The sequence below is a fragment of the Peromyscus leucopus genome, chromosome 8a (assembly GCF_004664715.2).
Source record: "Peromyscus leucopus breed LL Stock chromosome 8a, UCI_PerLeu_2.1, whole genome shotgun sequence".
Lineage (NCBI taxonomy): Eukaryota > Metazoa > Chordata > Mammalia > Rodentia > Cricetidae > Peromyscus > Peromyscus leucopus.
In genome coordinates, this window is record NC_051085.1 from 37,750,209 (window position 1) to 37,761,120 (window position 10,912).

Consider the following 10,912-nt stretch of genomic DNA (forward strand, 5'->3'; position numbering starts at 1 on the left):
AAACTCATTATAGAATTTGCTTTCTTTGTGGCAAAAGTTAGCCACTGGGCAGAAAAGTGACCTCGTGTCGACTGACTGACAGTGTGTTGTATAAACTGGACACGCAGGATCCATAGAAAGATAATCACTGAACTTTGCAAGGCGAGATGATCTTTCAATTTCCTGCTTCGCAAAATAAACTGCCAGACATTCTACAGGACACAGAGAGAAGCGACCGAGAGACTCTAGGCCTATAGGCTGAAGAATGGATGCCCCAACATTGTACAAAAACTGCAGGTGACTGTCCAGGCATCCAGCTATCTCTGTCATTCTAGATTTTTGGAAGTTGCTTACAATGCTCTGTCTGTTTACTTAGGTACTGTTATATCCTTCTGGAGTCTTTGATGTAGTTGAAGACTAGATAGTTATAATTTTCCTTGGTTATAATAAAAGATAAATTAGATATGAAACTTTAGACTCACAAATATAGGATAGATAGCATATTTTCTTTAATTTTGCCAAATACAAATAGACTAGATATTACAACTGTGATTCCTGCTTAATAATGGTTCTATTATATGTAATTTTACTATGTTAAAGTTAAAATCTTCCTTTTGATTAGACAGAAAAAGGGGAAGTGCTGTGGGATATCATTCTGTATGCTGTGAATGTGTGTTGCTCTGATTGGTTGATAAATAAAATGCTGATTGACCAGTAGCCAGGCAGGAAGTATAGGTGGGGCAAGCAGACAAGGAGAATTCTGGGAAGAGGAAGGCTGAATCAGGAGTCACCAGCCAGACACAGAGGAAGCAAGATGACAACACAGAACTGAGAAAAGGTACCAAGTCATGTGGCTAAACATAGATAATAATTATGGGTTAATTTAAGTGTAAGAGTTAGTCAGTAATAAGCCTGAGCTAATGGCCAAGCAGTTATAATTAATATAAGCCTCTGTCTGTTTACCTGGGGACATGAGTGGGAGAGATTTGTCCCAACCACAGGGCCCGGGCAGGACATAAGAAAACATTCAACTACACTCTGGCTCTTTCAATCTTTTGTCTCCTATTCCAAAGAGATCTCTGAACTATGAGGGAAGGTCCTGATGAATGCTCTTTGACTTTTAGAGGGTTGATAAATGATATGTGTGCCAAATGACATTTTTGGGAATATGTTCTGAATATGTGCCATTGATATATATGAACTGCCATTATTCCAATCTAAGTTTATAAAAGTTATCAAGGCTAGATTATTCCAATCGCTAAAACAAATGTGAACAAAAATTCTGTTTTTAAGTGAAAAAGAACATCCTGAGTTTTTTGCTTGTTTGTTTTTGTTTTGTTTTTGTTTGCTTTTGTTTTCTGCCAACCACATTGTTTATCTATACTGATTTGTCCCCACTGAGATAAGAAGTGATAACAGCATCCACCTGCTGACAGATTTCTCTGGAAATGAGTGATGTTCTAATTCTTCCTTCCTTCAAAGAAACATCAATGTGAGAATAAGAGGAGCAGCAACATGTGGAAAACACAATGATCAAAAGATATGTATCTCTTCAAATGTGCTTTATGGTTATTTACTCTCAATATCATAATAGTCATTCTCTTGGCTTTTTTCTTCCCTGTTGTTGTTAGACTTCCTGTTACACACCTAGAAATGATATTCCAGAATCAAGTGTAAGAATATCAATTGATTGGAATATCCAACTGTGTGGAAAGAATGGCTCAGACAGGCTTTTGAACACATTGTTTTTTATTTTATTTTATTTTACACTACTATTCAGTTCTACATAACAGCCACAGATTCCCTTGTTCTCCCCCTTCCTGTTCCCCTCCCCCTCCCCCCAGCCCACCCCCCATTCCACCACCTCCAGATCAAGGCCACCCCCGAGGACTGAGATCGACCTGATAGACTCAGTCCAGGCAGGTCCAGTCCCCTCCTCCCAGATTGAGCCAAGCGTCCCTGTATTAGTCCCAGGTTTCAAACAGCTGTCTCATGCAGCGAGCCCAGGACCTGGTACCACTGCCTAGATGCCTCCCAAACAGATCAAGCCAATCAACTGTCTCACCTATTCAGAGGGCCTGTTCCAGTTGGGGGCCCCTCAGTCTTTGGTTCATAGTTCATGTGTTTCCATTCATTTGGTTATTTGTCCCTGTGCTTTATCCAACCTTGGTTTCAACAATTCTCGCTCATATAAACCCTCCTCTTTCTCGCTAATTAGACTCCCAGCGCTCCACCCGGGGCCTAGCCATGGATGTCTGCATCCAGATTCCTCAGTACTTGGATGGGGTTTCTGGCACAACTATTAGGGTGTTTGGCCATCCCATCACCAGAGTAGGTCAGTCCCGGCTGTTTCTCGGCCATTGCCAGCAGTCTTTTGTGGGGGTATCTTATTATTATTAAATCACTAGTGGTGTCTGGAGCTAATTCACATATAAAAACATATAATGCACCCATATCATGCCCTAGCACCATAAGAGGAAATTGCAATGTCCTGAAAACGTTTCAAAAAAGTCTTATTCTAAGTATATTTAGGGCATACTATCTAAGTTGTAATCTGCGACCAACAAAATATAGTCTGTTAAAAGAAATTAGTTATAGTCCTGGTCTCACTGCCAGCGGCTCCCAAAACAGATCTAGTCACATAACTGTCACCCACATTCAGAGGGCCTAGTGCAGTCCCGTGCTGACCGGCCAGAGTCTATGAGCTCCCACCAGCCAGATCTTATCCTGGGTGAATGAAATAGGTTTTTGGAATAATTCCCTATAAGGAATACCTCACTCAGCCTTCATACAAGGGAGAGGGCCTTGGTCCTGCCTCAACTTAGTATGCCAGACTTTGTTAACTCTCCTTATCCCCTCTGATGAGTGGGTGGGAGTGGGATGGAGAAGGGTGGAGAATGGGAGAAGGGGAGGGAGGGGGAACTGGTATTGGCATGTAAAATGAAACAAAAAAAAAACCTTTTTTTCAAAATAAATATATAAAAATATTTTAAAAATACATTATGAAACACTATTAGGTTAAAAACCAAAATACTAAGAAGAAAAAATTCCATCACCAATTACAAAATATTCCTTTTGACCGACCATGCCTGTGTCCTAAGCCACATTCACAGAATAGCTTTGTCAATATATTTAAGTTCCGATATGAGGAGAAACAGTCCATCCTCAGAGTGCACCTAGATCTGCAGATGCTCAGCCTACCGTTCAGGATACCTAGCCCAGTGAATGATTCTGCCTGCAATTAGGAAGGGTATTCCTCTAGCAGTTAATGTAATAAAAATAACACCTCACTAGTATGTCCAGAAGGCCATCTCTCAGGTGATTCTAGATTCTGTTAGTTGACAATTAACATTAACTGTCATAACTACCCTGTGAACTTGGTATTGAAATGCACTTGGTTTTATAATGTTTGCTGGGAAAACTTATGAAGACACACACACAAGCACACACACACACATACACACACACATTACTCTAGGAAAGGAGATAATAATAACTCTTTTTAGTTCTTCAAAAATCAGTGTCATATGCTTATTCTGTATCTTAACAACTGTCAATAATGTTAGGAGGCCCTGCCTATATACAATGATTGAATCATTTAGATTAGATACCAAATAATTTGCATGTAGAATAAATAATATTTAACAAATGCCCCCAATATATAGACTTTCACTTTGTTTCAATGTTGTTATGTTATTTATAGCCTCTTATAATTAATTGGACTATATTTTTTTCCTGTGAGACCTTCTCTCTCTCTCTCTCTTTCTCTCTCTCTGTCTTGCTCTCGCTCTCTCAATTCATTTTTCTTTCATGGTTCTGTTTATACATTATTATTACTATCCCTACTATTTACATTACTATTACTCTCCCTAATATTTATATAGATAAACATCAAATGAATATATATAATATATTTCTGGATCAGTCTCCTCATTCTTTGTTTCTTATCTGCCCACCCTCTCCAATAAGTCACTTCTTTCCAAGTCCCTCTTCATATTTCATGTCTTACTTTTGGTGACCCACTGGATTCAGTTAGGTTTAACTTCATGAGCATGTGTTGGGGTTATTTGCCTATGCAGGACCATGTACCTATACTGAATAGGACTTCTCATTCCCTTTCATCCTTAAGCTTCCTATAGAGCTCTCTGGGACTTATGGAGTCTTATGTGCCCCATACCCATCTTTAATGGAATGCAGATATACACAGTCTTATACAGGTTATGTGTAGGTAACCACTGCTGCTGGGAGTAATGAGAGCAAGAGCCATGCCATGTCCGGTCAACATCAGTATACAGTACTACTTCCCACTCTCTAACTCTAATATTTATTCCGTCATCTTTCCCATTATGTGTAGCAGGAATCTTAGAAGGTCTTATTAATAAAATAAAACCCGAGGTCAGTTTTTGGGATGAGTGCTGGAAGATCAGAGAAGCAGAACAAGCCACAGCCACCACACCTTGCCAGTTCCTCAGCTGATCCTCTGAGTCTTCCTCAGACTGGATGCCTCTGAGTCTTCATCCAGAATGAATCTCAGCTGAACTGCTGCTCGAAAGCCTGAGAGCTTAACCAGCCAAATGCTTAACCAGCCAAATGCTTCTAGTTTCTGGTCTTCATGCCTTTACACCTTTCTGCTTTCTGTCATCACTCCCTGGGATTAAAGGTTCACTACTTGGGATTACCATGTGTCACCATGCCTGGCTGTTTCCAATGTGGCCTTGAACTCACAGAGATCCAGAGGGATTTCTGCCTCTGGAATGCTGGGATTAAAGGTGTGACTGCAACCATTTTCCAGCTTCTGTATCTAGTGGCTGTTCTGTTCTTTGACCCCAGATAAGTTTATTAGGGTGCACAATATATTGGGGAACACAATACCACCACAATTACATTTCTGAACCTTAGAAGGGCCACATAGATGTCTCACTTAGGACTGCACATTTAGCCAGGTGGTGGTGGCGCACGCCTTTAGTCCCAGCACTCAGGAGGCAGAGTCAGGCGGATCTCTGTGAGTTCGAGGCCAGCCTGGGCTACCAAGTGAGTTCCAGGAAAGGTGCAAAGCTACACAGAGAAACCCTGTCTCGAAAAACATTCAAGAGCTACACCAATGCAGCACTTTAATAAGTAGGAGACTGTGTTGTGTCTTGCCCACTGCAAACTGAAACTGTTTTGACTGAAACTGAGAGCGATGCTAATCTATGTGAACAAAATTATTTATAAGGCAATTTTATACTGTATCCATTTACTGACCAACAGTAGTAATTTTCCCCATAGAGACTATGAGTTCCCCAGTCATGGGCTTTTGACCAGGTTTACAGTACCAGGTATGAGTTCTTTCACTGTAGTGGACCCAAAATCCAATGAGAAATTGTTCAGTTATCACCATAGTTATCATAGAGAATCTGGACCAGTGCATAAATCTCTCCAGGAAGACTGGTATTGCACCTTGGAGTGTTCAGAGATGGGCTACTATTGATGACTTCTATCTTTTGGCTGACCATATAGCATCTTAAGACACCATGGAAACTACTCATTGGGGAGGAAACTTGCAACAGATTTCCAACTTCATTTTTCTATGTAATAGGGCCTATAATCAAGTTCTGGTATATAACTGTAGGAATGGCAGGGTCCTGTAGCAGGGATCTTAAAAGTTCTTGCCGGATCCTCAGCTGGTCTTGTCTCCTCAGACTGGAAGCTTCTGTGTCCTCATCCCAATGGCTCTCAGCTGAACTGCTGCTGGAAAGCCTGAATGCTTAACCAGCCAAAATCTTAACCAGCCAAATGCTTCTAGTTTCTTGCCCTCACGCCTTATATATCTTCCTGTTTTCTACCACCACTCCCTGGGATTAAAGGCTGGCTTTCTGGGATTAAAGGCATGTGTCACCATGCTTGGCTATTTCCAATGTGGCCTTGAACTCACAGAGATCCAGAGAGATTTCTATCTCTGGAATGCTAGGATTAAAGGTGTGAGTGCCACCATTTTCTAGCCTTTGTATCTAGTGGCTGTCTGTTCTCTGACCCCAGATAAATTTATTAGAGTACACAATATTTTGGTGAACACAATACCACCACAGGGGCCTATCATTTTAGGATCCTTCCAGCTCTCCCAAATAAGTCATACAGAATTATCCCACAACTGGCTTTGAGATTTCTGTTCAACATCAAGACTTCTAAGAGTAACATTATACATCCACAAGCATATCTTCCTTCAAACTGTGTTTTTTTTTTTCATATTATATTACATTCTTGGTTGGCTTAAAAACAGTAGGTTTCCATATGGACTTTTCATAATCTTTAATTTCAGTTAACCCTCCTTCAGCCAACACGTTGTCCTCTTTACATCACAATCACTTTCTTGCTTAACTTTTCTACCCCTAGTAGTCCAGCCCCACCCCCATCAGCTATGTTTGCTTTTAAATACAACCTCCCACCAATTGTCAGTTTTACACCCAAACATTTATGCTACATTTATTGTGCCCTTTGGCTCAGGACAATATTTTAATGTATATTTTTTTCATCCCATCCTTAAAAATTATCATAGTTTTGAACAAACCCCGCACTTAATTTTGAGCACCTACAGAATAAAAGCCAATGTGTAATGGCACAGATTAAACATTTTTTTCTTCGAAAGAAATTATCAGTGCATAACTAAGGAATGATCAGATCGAACCAGAACTAAAATCCATCAAGAAAACACATTTTGAAGTTCCGTGTCGGGCACACTGGGATCATGAAATTGAGTGGGTTCCGAAGTGTTTAGGTAACCTCCTTCCCCCATCTCTCCCACCTTCAGTGCTCCTGAGGCAGGTTGGCTCAAATCCATGCCTGTACCATTCCTTGACACATTACTTGATCTTGGGATTTCAAATACAATCTATATTGTAACTTAGGATTTATGTTCAGAATAACATATGATGTCCTATCAGGACCTTTTTGCAATGTACTCTAGCTTGCTATCTATCACTTGACTTCACTGTTCGTGGCAACTGGGGAGCAAGACTACATTATTCCCTTAATGCTGAATTGCCTACATTTACAAAACAAGTACACAATGTTTTTTTTCATGGAGCCTCTGATGAGTCAGGTTTTGTCCTCAAGGCATCTCTCCAATCATCCCAGCCCTACTCACTGGTTTCCCTTTAATGGTGTTGGTTTCTTTAACAATTACGGTTCCATTTCTCAGAATAAACCAGAATGTTTACCAATGTTGTAATTTCCTCTACCAAAGAAATTTCCTCATTATTTTAAAATTCAGCTTAACTCAAGTTCCCAGGACACAGACAGAATGAAGTCACATTTTTGGCCCCCAAATATTACATGAATGGCCTCTAGCCTAGTTTATGGTGCATAGTCCATGTTCCTCTGTGAACACTTATGAGTCAACCCCCTCACTGTCCGAACTTCCTTCCGCATTCTTGTTATATAAGGTGCCACTAGAAGGGCTCATTAAACTCTGTTTATAGCATTTAAAATCTATTCTTTTTTTTAATTTAATTTTTTTTTCATTTTACATAGTAGCCATAGTTACCCCTCCCTCCCTCCTCTGACTCCTTCCACGTTCTCTCCACTCCTCAGAGAGGGTAAGGCCTTCCATAGGGAGTCAACAAAGTCTGGCACATCAAGTGGAGGCAGGACCAAGTCCCTGCCCACGTCATGAAGGCTGAGCAAGGTATCCCACCATAGGGAGTGGGTTCCAAAAACCAGTTCATGCACCAGGGATAAATCCTGGGCCCTCTGCCAGTGGCCCAGGTTCAATTCCCAGCACCCACCTGGCAGCTCACAGTAACTCCAGTTCCAGGGTACTGGACACCCATAGCAAAAAAACAAACAAACAAACAAACAAACAAACAAAAAAAGCACATCATATCTTTTCGAACCCAAAGTTTGAAACTAGTCCATGTTTCAGGTCATAAAACTATTACAATGGCATCACAGTCAGGTTTATCATAGCAGTGGCCTCACTTTTTAATACTATGTTTCACCTTGCTTTAAGAGAATGATTTGAAATGGTAAAATGAATAAAAATTTTCACAAAAAAAGCTGTGCGGTTTTATGAGTTCTAAGCTCAACCTCATTCTAAGTAGATGAATTTATCAAATTTTAAAGCTCTTCTTTGATAAACACAGATCAATAAGTTCCAGCAGTACTTTAGAAGAAAAATTATTTAAAAATTTAATTTAATGACACTTAACAGCAACTGGGGATTCAGATGGAAGAGGACACATTTGAAGCTATTCTGCAAAATTGTCAAAGGATCTTTCTTAATACAAATATTCCTTGAATACAGCTCCTAGAGAAATAGATACCTGATTTGTAGAGATTTAATAAATAACAGATATAAATAGTTACTATAAATAATAACGCTGATTATCTATGTAATCAAATCCTTCACCTGCTGTGATATGTATCGCATTTATGCAGATCAGCTGTAGGCCTTTCATCCATGAAATTATAGAATGTATAATGTGATGGGCTATGATATACTCAGTGTAATTGCTTATTTATAAAAAGAGCTATCAACAGCCCACTTTAAATAAATTCAGAAATCACCATAGGGCATTTAGAAATGAATATTTTATATGACATTTAAAAAAGATTATGAGCATTTCCTTGAACAGTAAAATTAGTGTCTGTTTGGCTGTTTAAACTCATCTAGTGTAGATTCAGGATAATAACATATAAACTATAATTACTGGATCTGTGTTTTAATTAGAAATAACCATCCACCTGACTAGTAGTGTTAATTTTATAGCTAAAATAGGAATAAGATAAACAATTTAATAAGTATAATATTTTCTCATAGGTTTTTGAAAGTATATTTTAGCAGTACATGTCACATGTTCTCTGTGTCTGAACATCATCTATCACTCATCTTTTTTTACCGTTACATTTTCTTATCACTCAAGTCTCTATTTCCATGGAAATACAAAAAAAAAAAACACTCAGAAGTAATAAATATAATAAAAATTTCAAAATGCTGTGAGGCAAACCATATTCCATTTCTTTGATCTTTGGTATAAAAGGACTTACATCAGTTTATGATGTATTATAAAGTTAGAATTACTCATCAGAGCCCAAAATCCCCAAACTCAAGGTGAGACATACTAAAAACTAAGAATCTCAGTCTAGTATTAACTACATAATATGAGACTATTGATTCAGTCACAATGGTCACTTTCACCATGGAATAAGCTAATGTATTTCAAGTGATGAAATGTGGATGATATAAATAATTGCCCATGTAAAATCAAGTTATCAGATATTATTTGAACAACTTCAGAGGACCATAGAGTATTCCGAAAACGGCTCTATATTATGTAGAAAAACAATAATTTTTGTGTGTTGAGTTAGATATGCTTTTTTCCTATTTGCTCATGGGAAATCATCCAAACAGTGCTAGTTTATTTATTTTCTGTTAATCTTATACTTTGCCTGTTACATAAAGAAAACCACTGACATTCATAGCAATAAAGCAGGTGCTGTGAGTAACATAAAAGAGTGAGAGAACAATGTTTTTTAGAATACTATCAGGTAGTGAAAACAAATTCTACAATCGCAGAAATTGCAGAATTGGAAGATTCTCTAAAAGCCATGTGGGTGATTTATATAATAGTATGAAAATTACATCAGAATTTCAATGTATGTATCATCCTGGAAGGTCAGGATAACAGTTGGAAAAGTTATTGAGTTGCACTATTTGATTTTATTACCAAAGAGTGATATCTGAGATTAAGGTTGAAGATGAAGGTGAATATGAAGTGTAAAAATGTGGAGCTAAAACATTTATTTTCTAAGAGCCTAAAAATACAATGGTCATGAGTGTGACACAAAAAGCAGAGAAAATGTTACACCCATTCTGTGACTTCTTTCTTGAAATTAAAATGCAAATACAACCAAACTCGAGGTGATGGTAGAACTCTAGAATTTAACCCAGTCTATAAACCCCATGTGAGGAGTAAACGTCAAAATCAAATTGAACACATGTAGAGAAATTAGACTGTAGAACTGATTATTTTTCCTTAACAGTAGTTTTGATTTGCAGCAACCTTGAGGAAGGTACAAGGACTTCCCCTTTGTCTGTGGTCCCAGATAAGCACATCCTCTTCTACTAAAGACCCATCCTCCTTGAGTGTTGCACATGCTCCAAAATCCAGTTTGCGTTAGTATTCACTGTAGGTATTAAACATTTTGTGGCTTTTTTGTTGTTTGTTTGTTCATTTGGTTTTTGGACAAGGTCTAACCCTGTACACCTTATTGCCTTGCAATTTGGAATGTAGGTGGTCCAGTGTAGCCTTAAACTCAGATATCTGCCTGGTTCTGCTTCCCAGGTGCTGATATTAAAGCCATGCAACACAATATCTAGCAATTCTATAACTTTGGATAAAAGCATCCTATATCCACTACCTTAATATCCTACACAGCAGTTTCAATGTCCCGAAACTCCCTGTGTGCTCTGCCTTTTCTATTCTTACTATCTTCATAATTTCCTTGTTTTTAGAAGATCATAAGGTTACAACCTTACAGTATACATTCTTCTTAGACCATCTTTTGAATATGAATTTGTCATTACTCCTTGGGCAAGAGTTGAAACCAAGCTTCAATATGAACACCTAAGCTGGGATTTGCAGAAACCTGAAGAAGTTGGTGAATATTTAGGTAGCTCTGTTCTCTGATTCACTCTCACTCTCTTACCTTTTGTGGAGACTTGCTACATTTAAGTCTGGCTAAATCCATACATGGGAAAGAAGGAATAGAAAATAAATATAATCTGCAAAAGGACCCCCCAGTCTTGATGTCATCATAGTTCCTTATTAAATGCTAACATAGTCATGAGTTCAATAGTTAATACACTATTTCTCCTTTTCTGCATTAAAGTAGCAAACAGTATGAAAATAGTTAATTTAAATATGCAAAACAAATGAAATCACAATGATTCTAC